The sequence below is a fragment of the Amblyomma americanum genome, chromosome 5, assembly GCF_052857255.1.
Source record: "Amblyomma americanum isolate KBUSLIRL-KWMA chromosome 5, ASM5285725v1, whole genome shotgun sequence".
In the NCBI taxonomy this organism is placed as follows: domain Eukaryota; kingdom Metazoa; phylum Arthropoda; class Arachnida; order Ixodida; family Ixodidae; genus Amblyomma; species Amblyomma americanum.
Genome location: NC_135501.1, coordinates 188,466,967 through 188,482,794, shown reverse-complemented (window position 1 = coordinate 188,482,794; position 15,828 = coordinate 188,466,967). Strand labels below are relative to the sequence as shown.

The window sequence follows — 15,828 nt, the reverse complement described above, 5'->3', positions numbered from 1 at the left end:
TGGCGTGACAAGGGACCATCCTGTCCCGGTCTCCTCGTCATCCGCGCGCTGCCGCTTCGCGTGATTTCTGAACGATCCCGTTCTCTTGCGGCGATCGGGGAGTGCTAAGTGACTTGAACCTGTTATACCGAGGAATGGGGACGGGTCGATTCCGTGGGGCTTTTCTTTTCTCTTTTTATAGTTCCCGCCATGCGCCTTAAAATGCTTTTGTGACGTCACGATGTCGGCTCGAAGCACTCCGTTGGAGGCTCGTAGCGTTTACTGCATGCTGCGTCGCTTTGCCTGTCGCGCCGGTAAGACTTGGGATCATGGGGCGAGAACAGTTGGCGCACGCAAACTCTGGTTGTCTTTTATGTATACCAGGTGTTTCAGCGATGGTGATCACTCGTGTTTAAAAATACGGTTTTTGAGGTAAACAGAAGCCTTTTCCGGCATAGTAATGCCAGCGTTGGCGGACGTCGTAAAACAGGCGTATCATCTTAACTAGCTCAGTGATTAACTAAATTTTAATAGTTAGCTTTCTAACTATTACCAATAGGCACCTCACTGCAATTAGAGGTTTTTAGCCGGCCATTAGTAATATTCATATCAACATTTAGAATTTCGAAAACGCCATTGCTCTCGCCGCTGTGGCACGACAAAATTTGGCTACATCGTGCTAAAATACGTGCACTTTCGAAAAGTATGCAGGCAAAGCAACTCTCCAGTGGTCGCAACTAGTAACGTTCTTGGAAGAGGTAATCGCGAAAAGCTGTGTCGTCACGGATTGTCGCTCTAGCGAGGTCCGCCCGAAGCGTTGCGTGTGGCTGGATGGAAGGGCCCGTCAACTGTTGGTGATGACGTGATTGTGGTTGCTGGCAGTTTCAGACCAACGAGGGGCAGCGACCTGGCTCGTGTCATGTTTCGTAAATTCTAACACTCGTCGCCATTTTCTTATAACACTGCCACAGGCCCTAAAAGGGTCCGCGAAAGAAAATATCGCAGGGATTTTGCTCATGTGTTCGCAATGCGATAATAATAGACGCTGTTCATGCCTTTATCCTAAATGACGTCACTTCAGGTCTGGAGGCGTCATTTCCCTTCAGCCAGTGGAAATTATCCGCTTAGGAGACGTCGCTTTTCTGTAGCCAATGGGCGAATTTTATGACCGTCGACACATTTTTTTTTTCGATGAGGCTTTTAATGCTATCCCTTTAAAAAAGATGCCGCCACCGTCTGGAAGACGAAGTAACGAGCGTTAGCTATTAGGTTTACTAGATTTGATCTGAATGGTATTATTGCGGGAAAGAATATATTTACAGCTATGTACACCAGCGAAGGAACAGCTACGAGCGGCACTCAGAACACAGTCAGAACTTCGTTGTCGTCTTCGTCCACCCGTTCACTCGCTCAGTCTCGTCGTCGTCTTCCCGCTTCAGTATTAAAGTGAGGTACACCAACGGAAATACGATTTTGTACGTTTATTTTCCCATATGCTAAACAGACTCACACACATTCACTTCTACATATTGCAACCGACATCTTGGATTTATAAGTGACGTCACCAATCAGTCGCCAATTGGATATATCAGTGACGTCACCAATCAAATCACCAATTCGACGTACTAATGGCGTCACCGATCAGTCACCAGTTGGGTTGCTGTATCGATTTACCATGGGGGCCGCCATACTGAATTCCGCGGACTTGGAAAACTTCACGCCGAAGGGAGGTGGTAGCAGACCCCAAGAAATCGAGATACGCGATGAGTAAAAAGCTAACGCTCTTAAAACAACTCGAACAACGACCCCTCAGTTAGGACTGGAGCCTGACAAAGGCGCCGACGCCACTGGCAGGCGTGTTTGGTATGGGCTACCATTTTGATTGGAGCAGCGCTTGTCGGAGTCCGCGGCGCTCTCAGGCTTCGCTCCTTTTCTCCGAGAGTGTGTTTGCGCTTGCCGCCGGGGCGGGGGCCGGCTTCCACCAGACCCTCGTGTGGCCTCCTATGTGTTCCTCGCTTTCGGTGCCACCTGTTCCAATCAGCGCAGGAAAGAAAGGGAAACGCAGTACTCCCGATATGCGCGAACGCCGCGACGCACTGTGTATAACAGGGCGCTGCCTCGCACGACGACCTACGCCGCTCGCTTTGAGCGATGGTGGACGCACGGGCCGGTAGGACAGCGCGATAGGGGCGTGTGTGTGAGGGGGGGGGGGGGGGGGGGGTCTATCCTCAGCGCCTATCCTGGCTGTTTGGCTTCCCATGCGGCTGACTGCCGGCACTTCGTTTCCTCCTCTGCCTCGTGCGCACACACTGATGAACGGAAGTGGTGGCGGCGGCGTTCTCGTGTCGTGTTCCCGCGGGTCGGGTCATCCATCAACTCCAGCTCGCTCCGATCTCTTGTCTGTCGTTGTCTATACGCCACCGTGTTGCCCTTTCTCTCCCCCAGTCTTCCTGTTTGTACCCGCGGCGGATTTCTCCCCTGCAGCGCCCTCTAGCTTCGCTAAATCTACGTACTCTAGGGCCTCCTCTGCCTCCGTCTCCGCGGCGAAGGTGGGACCCTTCGATGGAGCAATTCACCTCGTTCGGAAGCCGCTCCTTCTCTGTTCTCGAGTGTTCCGAAAACTACCACGGCGCGGCGCTTTCGCCGTTCCCTCTGTAGGACTCTGGGCTTTCTCCGGTTCACTTTTATCTCCTTCCATCGATGTTCTTCCTGTGGACATTCCCGCATTCGCCGAGGTGCCCACCGCCTCGAGTCTTTTTGAGACGGCGGCCTCGATGGCCGCGTGTGCGCCGAGACTTCGCCCGTGTACGCGCCGTACGTAGCTCGGGCGAACAGTGCCTCCGGTTGCAACGTTGCGATGGCTGCGCAAGTAATGCGTCCGCAAAAGCATATCAGTTCGTATCACTCCTTATTGAATGAGCTCACTGACGTGTCACTGTCACCGGTATCTTCTTTTTTGATGTTGTCATATGCCTCCTGAATTTCGCGTTCACTCCTCGTAACGGGGTGCAGTCATGATTCCTGCAGTGCTTTGGAAAATCCCCCCCCCCCCCCCCCCCCCCCCATCAGAATAGGCCTTTCATGTTCTTTAAGCCGGGCATTTAAGCAGCGTCCCGTATGGCCGACGTAACTTTTCCGGCAAGATAACGGTATACACTAGACAACTTGCGTTGCACAGAGGACATACTTTGATTCGTGGTTTACAGTGGGCTGTGAATTTTTATTTTTCTCACCAATGCTGCTAGACAAAATATCCAGTTTTTTTGGGGCCCAAGAAACAACTTCGACGCCGTGCCTATTCGCAACCACCTTAATATTCTGCGAAAGTGTGCGCACGTAAGGCATAACCGCATTATTTCTTTTTTTTTATCTGTCGGCTCTGTTTTGTTTCGCTTTTACTGTCTTCAGGAGCTTTCCAGAGACCTTTTTGATACCATATCGAACCCCGTTTTTTTAAGTTCGTGCTCTTGGTGCAGAAAGCTATCTCGCCTGGTGTGAAAGCAGCTTTTCTGCAGCGCGTTCTTCAGACAAAAAGTAGCTATGTCCCTTTTCGTTAGCTTCGAGCGGCAGGAGCTGTATGGCAGCAAGGCTCTCTTTGTTCGCGGTACACAGGTCCAGCAAAAGTGGCCGTATTCAAAAAGTGGCTAAAACGAGGTCTAAAGACTTAATAGTGTTGCGGTCTGGTAATCCACGAGTGAAACGCGTTAGAGCAATTTGAGGTTCGGGGTTGTCGTAAAAGCCCCACACTATAGGCGCCCCAAAAGCGGACCTATAGCCGTGGCCTGGTGACTTCTGAAGCGCCATGTATAAACGTGGCCACCACTTCTCCATCTCAAGCCGCCTTATGCTCCGCGTTCTTCGCTTAACGGGTGGCGCTACACTGCACGTATTTAGTAACGGCAGGGCGTGGCACGTGTGCGGGACAACGGAGCCTAAACGGGTGGCGAATAGCCCCCCTCTGTCCCTTGGCGATCGGTGAGCGGCGATTATCGTATACCGCGGTCGTCCGAAAAGTGAGGCCTGCGAGTCGTCGCCGGTCGCTGCCCGCGCGTCGCCTAACGAACGTTGTTATACCCTCTCGAGAAGCGCGGGCCCGGAGTATGGAAGGCGCTGGAGGAAGAGGAGGGTGCCCACTCAGTCGGCGTCGCGGAGCGGCTATTTATGCGCGCTCTTTATTTTTTCTTGTTAGGTAACCGCATCGCGCAACTCTGGGCGCCGTGCTGGGGTTCCATTCGCCGTGGGAAACTATAGATGATGCCCGGCAGAAAACAATGGCTGCCCGCACGTGGGCTAGGCTGCGCGCGTCTTGCATTGTTGGTTATGTGCGATTAGACGTAATAACGTGTGTACGTGCCTGAGGAGGTTACAGGAATGAACGGGCCGAGGCAAATGAACGCTCGGCTTGTGGACTTGTGTGGTGAAGCCTGGCGGTTGCTCAGCTTGAGAGAGAGAGAGAGAGATGATTATTACGCACCTCCTCCGCTCCTCTCTGGTGACGTCGCGTATGTGGGGAAGTATATGTCGTCAGGCAAGGGTGGAGAAATGTGCGTAATAAACATATCGTGCCAGGGGTCGTTGAGCGTGGCTTCTGTAAGTAATTATACTATGCGGATTGCGAACCGAAAGCTATCGTTTGACGACAGCCAAAATTTCTTGGAAGAGTGGCGTGACGAAAGGCAGACGTCGTCTCTTTGACTGGTGCTGTTTCATTAGGTGAGTCGACTGCCATTATTAGGCTCTACAGTGTTCCGTACATGTCGATCTGTGCAGCTCTTACGTTCGTGGTATGCTTCAACCGTGCAGATTAGCTGTTGTAAGGAGTCGCTATAAGGGCAGATGGCTGATTTTTAAAACACCCTAATTTTTTTGGGTGCACAGAATCGTAGGTGTGCGTATAGCTCTCATGATCGGACGATTAACTGTCCTAAAGATGAGAACTATTGAGTAGGAATTTTTCCCTTTTTAGGCACACTCGTTTTTATGTATCTCGATGCTCGAAAGGATGGCCTCTACACTCTTATACTAATGCAGAGCGTTGAGCTCTCGCTTTTCTATTATTATTTTTTTCTGTCCACTTGTAAGTGTATCCAACGTAGAGATGTCGGTTAAACCCTGAGGTGTCCTCATCGCGTGCTGCTACGAGAGGAGACACGCATATGAGATGTCCTGCTCGCTTCCGCCCTTCCTCTTTCGGTCGAAGGGAAGAGAATGCCGCCGAAGGAGTCACGAAAGCTTCTCACAAGCGGTCCCTCAACAGCTAATGGGCTGTGTGCCATCTGTCGCTCAATTTCGGGCCACGCCGCCGTATACACGTGGCGTCGATTTGTTGAAACACAGGAGTACTTTCGCACTGCACGCGGCGTGCTTCTCCCCTGAGGCTCTTGCGCGCGTTTTGAAGTCTTGCGTTCGCGCTGGACGCCTTGTTTTTCGCGCCTCGACGAAGAAACGAGCCTAATGAGCCGAGGTGTGTGCGCGGGCGCTCTCGCGTATGGGCGCCCCGTGTTATTCCTAAGCCTATCGGGGCCGCCTGGCCGCTTCTTCCTCGTGGCGAGTCGGTCGTCGTCGGCGTACATCGCGCTGGCGATGCGAGGGCGCCGTAATGAGGTCCCCCCCGCCGTGCGTTGCATATGAGGAGTGCGCGCTGGCGGTGGCCGACGCGAAACGCAACGCGCGCACACACGCACCTTCCATATGGGTCTGTGCCCACCACGGTCCGCGTGCGCACGCACGCGCGCTTCCCAGCGCCGAAGGAGGAAGGGGGGGGGGGGGGGGGGGCAATGGCGGTGCGACTCCGGGGCGGCATGTGCGTGCGGTGCTGCTGTTGCCGTGCGCGGCGTCGTGCTCGGAGCGGGGGCGCCCCGCCTCCCCGTGGTGGCTTCGCCGACGAGTCCCTTCTTCCCGTAATTAACGGCGCATTGGTGCGGGGTCACGTGTGCCTCGGTGCTCTCCCCGACCCCCCGTTCCCATCCCACGTCTCTCACGGCTCGGGTCCGATAGGGGGCGGGGGCCGTGCACTCCTCCTATGTATAGCGCCCAGCCCTGTCCGGAGCGTTTGGGGTTTAATGTACCGCATTGTCGCGCCTCCACCGCGCTCCACTCTTTTAATCTGCGAGCATCCAGCGTTGTCTACGAGAGAGTCCCCCCCGTACAACGTATCTGCTGTTGCCATACACGCATAGTGCTGTCGACCTCCCAGTCCCGCTCCTATGGCCCCGTGCAGCCGCAGAGGTTATGAGGCGTCGTTTCGTTAAGATCTCAGGTCTGCTGGGCGCTTGGTCGAGAGTTCGAGTCTCGGCGGGTGTGCGGGAGTGGCCGTGTTTTAGGGGGGGGGGGGGGGGGGGGGCGTGGTTGTAGCTTCGCTAAAGACATCGTCCGTAAGTGGAGGTTTTAATGCGTGTGCCGCAAGCCGCACGTGCAGAATGGTGGTGCGAAGTCCTCCGAGTATATATTCCTTGCGTGACTATCGTTCCCCCGTTTCCATTTATGTGAGGCGGACATTATTTACGGGGAGTATAACTTGCTTCAGTGTGTGTCGGAGAGCGCTGGAAACGATTTTCGTAGAGGATCTCGGTATTTCGCCGTCGCACCTTCATTGCGAAGGTTTCATATTTTAGCAAACTGAAAATCTTCGCTCATTTACTCCGTGCCTTTTCTACGAATGCCCTCAGTTGTCGCACTTTTTCAAGGGAATCGGCTCGCGTAAGCGATGCGAGAACAGTGCGCAAGACCCGCCAATTCCCGTGTCGAGAAAAAAAAAATGGCGCGTTGTAACTGTCTCGCGGCACAGGCGAAGATATGTTATTGTACTGTAGCGCGTCTCGGCGTCTGCTAAGTACATGCAGGTCGCTGCGGCTGTTATTGTACTGCACTGAAATTGGATGCCTTCTATTAGACATCAACGCAAGAACCAGTGTCGTCCGGGCTGTTGGACTCCGGCTAATGGGTGCACTAAGCGACTACCAACGACACTGCGTCGGCGCAATAAAAGGACGAGGACAAAGGGGGCTACTTGGCACGGACGAGCGCTGCGCCGTGTGTCGCTTGCCTTCCGCGCGCGAGGGGGCGCTCGTCCGTATCGAGTCGTCACTTTCTCCGAGTCCGTTCTTTTTTTTTTTTGCGCTCCCATAATGCTGCGCCCATGTATATTTACTCGCCCGAATCAACCGTAGCTGCCAGTGAAAGCGCATTTTGTCGCTCGGACATTTCTGCTAAACATTTAATTTAAAGCTCCAGTCGCCACTGACATCAATGTTTTCCGTTTCACAACGCCGTGCGTACTTTAATAGATAGCTTTTATCAAAGCGCCTTTTCTTCAACTTTTTCTCTCTGTGTGTCCAGCGTTGTTTATCCCTCTTCTCTGCGTCGCAGACATTCGGTACCTGATATTACGTAGCTCGCTCCCTTTGGCAATGTCGGTGCGCCTTGAGGTTACGAACGAATGAAACGATTATCAGTTGCTTTCGGTAGAGGACATAGCGCGCCACTAATAGGCGGGAAAAGGCGGCAGTCGCGCGCGGAGGCCTCCTGGCGGGTAGGGCGTCCGTGAGGCGGCTTGTGTTCGTTCCTCGGTTGTCTTTCCTCGCATCATCCTCATCATCCATCGCCCGAAGAATGAAAGAAAGAAAGGTAGAAGAAAAAATCTACAGCCCCCCCCCCCCCCCCCCCCCCTTTCTGACGCCGGTCGGTGATAGATAAATGTCGCCGGCACACAATGGCAGCAGCGCTCGGCGCTCGCCCGTGGACGTGCGTGCCTGTGCGCGGCTGCTGTTGAGTCTTGCCGTAGCGCATCCCGCGCATGCGGAGTGCAAGGCAGTCGGGGCGGCCTTGCTCACTGGAGCGCGCGGCTGCGACCTTCGCAAACCCGACCGCTGCGTTCGGCGGCGTTCGTTTCCGCGTGCTGACGCTGCGGCTGGAGTGCGTGTGGTGTATACATCCCTCCCTCACACCTGCCTTGCTTTGCTCTGTTTTGTCTGGCGCGAGTGTAGTTCGACGTGAATAGTTCGGTACAGAGTGAATGGTTTGCCCCTGGCAGATGCTACGGAACGGCGTGGTGCGAGACTAGAGGGCGTGCAGGTGGCGTTAGACTTTAAATGGAAGGTGGCTATACGAGGATCAGTAGTGCACGTGTGTGCGACCATGTTGAATTCGTCAGACAGATTGTCAGGGGCGGATGTATGGACCCGTTTGAATCATATTTTTACTAATTATTTTTTTTATGTGTGCGATAGAAACGGAATTCAACGTTCAACATGTTTTTCTCCAGTAAAATTTTTTGTTTAAAATCTGCCTCTGCAGTGCTGTCGTGTGTGAGTATTTTTGCGCCGTACTTCCGGCCATCATGTGACAGCGTGTCATCTCCGAATTCGAGCACCTCGTGCGCCAGCGCGCTTGTATCGCGATCGGTGCCGTGTTTTTGTCTACCTTTCGCGCAGTGGGGGATACATTTGAGGATTCTCTCGAGACCTTCTTGAAAAGTTCGTGGATCGTGTCCCTCAAGAAGAATGCTTGAGGATTCCATTGATCGAGTTTCTGAGGCTTCTGCCGTGCAAATTGAATGGATAATTTTTGCTCAAGCTACCGTTAAAGAAACGCAAAAAAACAAACAATGAAAACGTGGCCTTTCGAATTGCAGTCACGGTATGCTGTCAATTTGCTGGTCTTCGTGACCGCTTGCTCGTCATGTTATTGGAGCATTTATAATGTTTGAGTTTACGGAGCGCTGGCAGACAGCTGAGTGCTGTGTTGCTCTTGAGTCTGCTTTCTTTCTTTGCTTTGTTTTTCACTGTCTGTCACAGCTGTGGACGTACGTCGCGTCGGTGACAAAAGATCTGCTAGTGAGAAAATTGGTGCACTAAAACAGAAAAAACAAAAATATTAACTGAAGAAGAATTATAAATGGAGGCATCAGTTTTCAGGAGCATCACATTCGAGCTGCCGTTGTCGCTGTATTGAAGAGAGAATTTGCCTCGCCGCTAGTAGTGAATATATCCCTCGCGCTAGAATCTTCTCAATGGGCTGCATTTCGCGTTTGATTTGTCCTGTTTGCGCTTACTGTGTTGCCCCGATAGTGCACTCGTAATTCGATACCATGCACGCAGCACCGACCACTGGCAATGGGGAACCTGCGCTGCCAAGGTGGCACTGCAATTGTTCCATTCGGTGACTCAAAACTGCTTTTGTTCAGCCGCTTGGGCGGCTGCAAACGCGACAACACATTCTGCGCGATTAGATACCCGCGTTTGGCTGACAGCATTCATTGCCTAGCTTCTCTCGGCGTAGCCCAATAGCTGACGCACGGCACGTGCGCCTTCGACAGAGCGCGGAGGCTCACGCCAATAAGCGCCTGAAGGTGGCGCGGAAAAGCACTAAGAGTACTACCCAAAACTGCTTGCTCTTCTCGCTAGGCAGTGTGTTATGGCGCTGCAATCGGCACCACAAACTTCAGCGCAAGTTCCCCATAGCAGTGTAAGCGCATCAGCGCGCGCGTGCGCCGCTGACGTGATAAATTTAGCGTTTCCGCCGTGGGGACGGTGGAAGACCGGCGTCGTGGGTATTCTTTATAAATACGAGCGGTGCGTCGGAAGTGTCACCGCCGAGGTGGCGAGGCGAAAGATGGCGCACCTGCGGGCTGCAGCGTCGAGGTGCGCGCCGCGGCTCCAATCTGTCACGCGCGCTCCGTCTGCGTCGGCGGCGGTGCGGCGATCCGTCCGCGCTTTCCTCCTCTCCACATTTCCCCGGTTGTCTAGTTCGATGCAGCGCCTCGAAAGCCGCCACCAGCTGCCGAACAGGAACGAAACATCGGCAAGCTTTAGCGTAGCGTTGCTTATAACGCTGCCTACCGCGTTTGCGCAGATGGCTGCTGCTCTCAGGGCCATCTGCACATGCGCGGTCGGCGGTATGCGGCAACGCTGTGATAAAACTCTATAATAATAAGAAGAGATAACAATCGAAAAGAGGTTTAAGAAAATTTAAGGGAAAGAAAACTATCGCCCTGCTTCCCGTTTTCGGCTGCAGTGGCTAAGACCTACGGTATATAAGAGTCGGTTGCCCCTGTCACTCGGCCATAATAGTAGTCTGTATCCCGACGGAGATGCGCCCCCTGTCACATGACAGTCCTTAAGGGAAGGAAGTTTAAAGTAGTCCCTAGCGGAAGGAAATTGTATACATTTCCCTCCGGGGTGAAAGGGGTGGAGTACTCTCGTGTCCAATGCGCTTTACTTCCTAGTAAGTAAAGACCTTTTTTTTCTGCAATAACGTTATTTTTACCAGAAATTATATCAGTTTTTATTGCATAAAATAAGTTTCCCACCTCTGTTAGCTGTGTGTGATTCTAGCGACTGCACGCTTGACGGGTTGCCTCGACATTTTTGTTTGTTTTTATCTGTCACACTCATGCTCGCACCTCGCACGCGTAGCCGTGTATGATGGACGACGCATTCGCGCAACCTGCACAGCCTCCGCTATCCATTGCGCAACGCATTGCACAACGCTGCTGCACATGGCGTCCAGCGGAGCGGACAAAAGAGCTGTGCTGAGAACATGCTCGTTGTTTTCCCTAAAAAAAAATGCTAGTTCTTTTTAACGATGTGTCTGTGGTCGGGTACACGGGTCAAGAAAAATGCAGAGAGTGGCAGACGAAAGGGAATATACCCTCCCTTCATTGCCTGGGATGGTCCCCTTCCTGCACTGTGACGGTAGCAGGGTTCTTGAGATTCGGTCGACACCGCTGGCTGGAAAGGGCTCCTTTGTCGGCGAAATTAAGGCCGCTTTTTTTTTCTTGAGCTGTATCCGACACTACAGGTAATCACATTTTGTGAGAAATAAGTGTCCAAAACATTTCAGCTGTTTTTGAACGTAATTCTTTGATGTGTTTGCGTACTAAATCTGCAGCGCCTAATGGGCCCCTGGCGGCTCCTCTGAGAAGCTCGTTACAGGCCGTGCGACTCGGAGACAACTCCTTTGAGGCGAAACTTCTTTGCGTTCCTTTAGGCCGTGGAAGTTCAAGGGAGTTGCGAGTTGACCGTGTGACAGGGGGTATAAGATGTGCAGCCTTTGTGACAACCTGGGCTATTATAGGGGGGTACAAGCACAGGTTACAAGTGAAGAAAAAAAAAAGTGCTTTCTCCTCAAAGGACCCCTCCACCTCCCATCCTCCTTCTAGCCAGTGGCGTCGGCCAATTCTCACGAACCTGCTATCGTGACAATGCAGGGAGTGGCAGATGACAGACGATAGTCGCCTCGCTGCATTGTCGGGGATAGTCTCCACTCTGCATTGCCACGCCACTCCCTGCATTTCGTGTTACTCCCGCGAGCAGGTTCATGAGAATCGGCCGACGCTGTTGGCTGGAATGGAGTCTTTCGACGGGGAAAAGCCGCTTTTTTCTTTACTTGAATGCGACTGTACAGCGTTCCTGGCGCTGGTCATGTGATGACAGATGGCTGGTCACGTGACCGGACGTTGACGGTCGCCGAGGTGCATATATTTGCGTGCGCAGCGTGCGCTCTCAATTTTCGAGGAGGTAAGTCGATTGCTTCTTTGAGACTGGTGCCAGGTCCTCGCAAACAAAACTCAAGGGCCCCCCGACCACTCGGGTCTCGTTGCTTTAAAACGCCTCCCTCTTCTATCAGAGTCCCTATTGCACGTGCGCCATACATCGATACAGCGTTCAAGGCCTGTCTTGCGCTTCCTGCACGTTTTTCCATAGCGCCGGTTGTATTTCGTTTACTCTTGTCCATTTTTTCCCCCTGTTCCCCGGAAGAATTAAGCACTGTGGGTCCTAAAGTGTGGGTCTTTCGTTATCGGCATACAGGGGCCAGGCACGGGCAACAAAACGTCAAACGCGGCAGCCATTCGCGCTGGTTAGAGTCACTATATGCCGGATATACGCGCCTACTTCATTCTATTAGTAAAAGCGCCCGGCAGCCGCAGTACCGCATAGTGGAAGCATTCCACTGCGCGCGCACTGTCTGGACGCTGCAGCTCGGGGGGCAGCGGATCGAGATGGGTTTTTTTATAGCCGCGACGGTCATAAAAGCGGAGTGCGACCATGTACTGTCCTGTTACTGCGTAAATATAATAGTAATAATAAAAAAAGACTGCGCCGCAGTGCATGTGGATGTCGCCGCTTTATTTCCACGTTGGTTATACTGTACTTGTTTGCTCCCTTGTTTATTTTTTTTTCGTACACTTTACAGCCTAGTATGCGACTTAGCCTAGTTAGTGCCTAGCGGACGTGACGGTACGGGCTGGACATCCTTCAGTCGGCGTTAATTACGCAATGGAGCAGCTACAAAAATAGGAGGAAGCTAACTCTGGCTGTTAACGGGAAAGTAGCTCAGCATGGCTTCGGTGCGCTTGCGTGCAGCTTCCACAGGGAAACTCGGAAAGGCGTGTGCAATAGTGGCTGGACTGGCTCAAAGGCTACCAGTCTTTCTCTTTATTTGTTCATTTCGTGCACTTTGTGTTCCCGAGAACTTACGTTTGGCCTAGAAGAGACGAGTCCGTTCGAAGCGAAAGCTTCGCTGTCGCGTCGCGTTTCTTGAACGTCATAGTAAAATCGGAAAAAAGATAATTTCCCAAAAAAGTAAGCAGCAACGGTAAGTCTCTCCGCTTTCGGAGCTGACTGTGCGGCTGACTCTACTCTCTAAAACTCAAATACGCCTGTATGGGAGTATAAACGGTGTTAGCTGTCCTCTAGCCACTCTATTTAATTAAAGGCAGTGCGGTAGAGGGCAGCTTACACACTTTTTTACTCCCTTCTCTTTAGAATGTGCAGGCACAAAAAATAAGACATAAAGCAGGTGTTGCACGTACACCGTTACTACAACCCGCACGACAAAAAGGACCTGGGCACGGAATCTCTAACAACGCTTCCGCTTCTCTGTGAAGTGTTCTTATCGGTTGTTCCGTTGCAGGAGTAGCCTTCGCTAAGTGCAGCGAAGGCTCTCCTTCTGTTGCCTCCTATAAACCTGGAGAGCCGGAGGCAACTATTACCCCTTAGATCGCTAAGAGGTGTTGTTGGCACGAGGGGGGTTACCTGCTGCCCGAAACTATAACGAGTGCGCTGCCTGGGCGCGGCGCCCGGAATAAAACGTGCACCGGCGCCCTCGATCCCGGCAGAGCGTGGTGCCACTTCCTTCCCTTCTCGGTGCACATACGCCACCGCGGTGTCGTCGTCTTCTTTTAGACTCCCGCTAAATCTTTCTTTGCTCACCGCTTCTTCCGGTGGGCGAAGCAAGGAGCGCAGCCCGTGCACGCGTAATGACTGCGCGCGGACGTTAGCCCGGCGGCCGGAAGCCCGCCTTTGCCGCTTCCAGATGGAACGGGCCCTGGGGGTGAAAGGTGAATCGAGCGCGCTTCCCCCACACGTGCTTGCCGCGGGCTCTCGCGTGCAACCGCGCAATCGCAGCAAAAGGGTTATTTACAGATTGAAGCCCCCCCCCCCCCCCCCCCCCCTCCTTCGCGATTCGGATCAGCGAAGACACGGAGTGGGGATTGCAGGTTTCGCTCTAGCCAATCCCTGGTCCACTCTGTGTTGCCTGGGTGGCGGAGCGTATTAACCCCGCACTAGTGCAAAGAATTATGTGCGGCGATAACTGCGTCGAGAACTTCCACCGCGGTCACTGGCGGCGCCTTCGGCGTCCTGGCGTATGTGACAAGGGGGAGCTCCCGTGTTTGCTTGTCTATGCTGGCCGGCCCATAGGCATTCATAGACTCTGTGTTGAAATTTTTGTAAGGGCCGAGTGGGAGCTGTCCGGAAAGCGCCACATCCGGGTCCTCGTTGTTGACAGCGCATAGATATGACCGAGTTTTAGATGCTGACGCTTTTTATAAGTTCTGACAGAAGTCGCCCGTTTGGTTGAAGATCGTCGCCTTTGCTCAGCTGACGGCCCGAACCGCTGGTGTAGCGTGCGCTGTCCAGTCGTGGGCCATGTATTACGTCTGACATGGGCCCAAAAAATTCAGGGGGGGGGGGGGGGGGGGGGGCACTTTGTTGACCTAAAGTGCGGTGAGGCGAAAGCCTTTAGCGCGGTGTTGCTGCTTGTGTCGCTGATGTGTGGTGAAGATGTTGATTAAATACTACAAAGAGCGTTTAGCCGGCATCTTTCCAGATCGGCGTTCAGGAGGCGTCTGGCAAGATTCCTTGGGGAGCGCTCCTCTCGAACGGTGGTGGCGCCGCTCAGTGACGTCACGCGCTCCTCAACCACACGTCTTTATCATTTTCTTTGCGATGCCACCAGACTTATCTCGATTGATCGCAGCTGCGTGCAACTGCTTCAGGCTGTTTTGCTGCTTTGGTGCCTTATCTCGATGACGTCGTTTAGTTGCTGATGTAACGGACGCCGGACAGATCCATGGCCGCGAGGATGAGCCATTAAAGGTTTTCGCCTTAGTATTACGTCGCGGGTGTGTTGCTGCCTGCTCGGGATGTTTTCCGTATTCCTGTGCGAAAACGAAAAAAGAAATGAACGCTCTGGAGCACGGCTGATGTTGTAGTTTGGATAGTTCAGATTTTTATTATTATTTTTACTTAATGTTTGGCCGTGTCGACATTCATTCCAGTGTTGTTCCTGTAAAGCCATACCACGCTCGCGCACTGCCTGCCTGCCTTCGCGTCGGGGTGGAGTGTCATGTTCCTCTTCCCTCTCCTTTCGCAGGATACACACCTGTCAACTATGACGCGCTGGATGCCTCGTGGATTCCGAGTTCCACACTTCGCGGAGAAACGGAGCACCGCGTAGAAGGTGAGCGCTGGTTGCTTTCCCACCTGGGCGCTGCGTCGCGCAAACCGCGGAGTCCATGTTCGCGGCGCTCGCGACAATCGCGTCCCGCATCTCGGAGGGCCTTCATCAGTGCGCCGGCTCTTGTGAATTTCACCTGTCGCGTACCTTCTCCGCAAAAACGTAGCAATGCGCGTACTCTGCGATTGGAGTAAATTAACTTCACTCAGTTGAATCGCGGCGCTCCGGTTATATCAGGGAAGGATTTGTGGGTGATTCTTGGAGGAGGCGATCGTATTTGGGCGTTCAGCTCTGAACTTCCTTCGTAGAGAAAAAAAAAGCAGTTTCCTTTTTTTTTATGGTTCTCTCGCTGAAAATTTCTTACTTTTGGGTCAGCAGTATCGTCTGTACATGGAACCCCCCCCGCACACACAAAGAGAGCAGCAGCAAACGACCAGAACAAAAAAAAAAAAAGCACTGTAGCGCGGAGTTCGAGAATGCGCATAAAAAGGAGGCGAAACAGCAGAAACGACTCACGACTTTGTGGTGTCTGCAGACAGTCTCCCCAAAGGCACTTAGGTTGAATATGGCAATTTGCTCACTTCCATTGAACGGTCAGTGAACAAAATAGCAGGGGTTGTTCCCTCAATTAGATCTAGAAAAATCACAGGCAAGCTCATAGAGATAGCCATAGAAATATGTCTTGACACCTTTAAATTGTTGCCACACTGCATCCTCGAAATCCTGAAATTCGTTTTGAATTTTTGTACATAGGAAATATGAGAACCTTGTTTCCCTTATATTCTTCATTCGTCCGCTCCTTTTCTTGTTTTACTAATGCGTTAGCATTAGATTCCTCATTAGCGTGAAAATTGTGTCCGGCCCGTGGCGGCGTGTGCAACCTCCGGGGGAGAGGGGGCAAAGTAGAGAGAGGACAGGGAGGTAAGGAGGGAGAGGAGGACATCACTAGGAGGCGAGAGTGCGACCGCGGTCACCAATCAGAGTCGAGGGGCGGGAAGTGTGGCGAGGGGGTACGGCGCGGCACACGGTGATTGATGTACCTGATCACGTGACCCGCCACGTTTAGGAGGAAACGCTAATGCTGAGGCACACTCACCGCATGAATCG

The 15,828-nt window shown here is 52.8% G+C and overlaps 1 protein-coding gene across 2 annotated transcripts in view; it reads left to right on the top strand.

Moving 5' to 3' along the window:
- Positions 1 to 15,828, top strand: part of klar (klarsicht) — a 387,661-nt gene that overhangs the window by 48,988 nt on the left and 322,845 nt on the right. For both annotated transcript variants that reach the window (XR_013315018.1, XM_077666163.1), the window contains exon 2: positions 14,638 to 14,724. The gene's annotated coding sequence lies outside the window, so the exon portion shown is untranslated. The remainder of the gene's footprint in view (positions 1 to 14,637; positions 14,725 to 15,828) is intronic.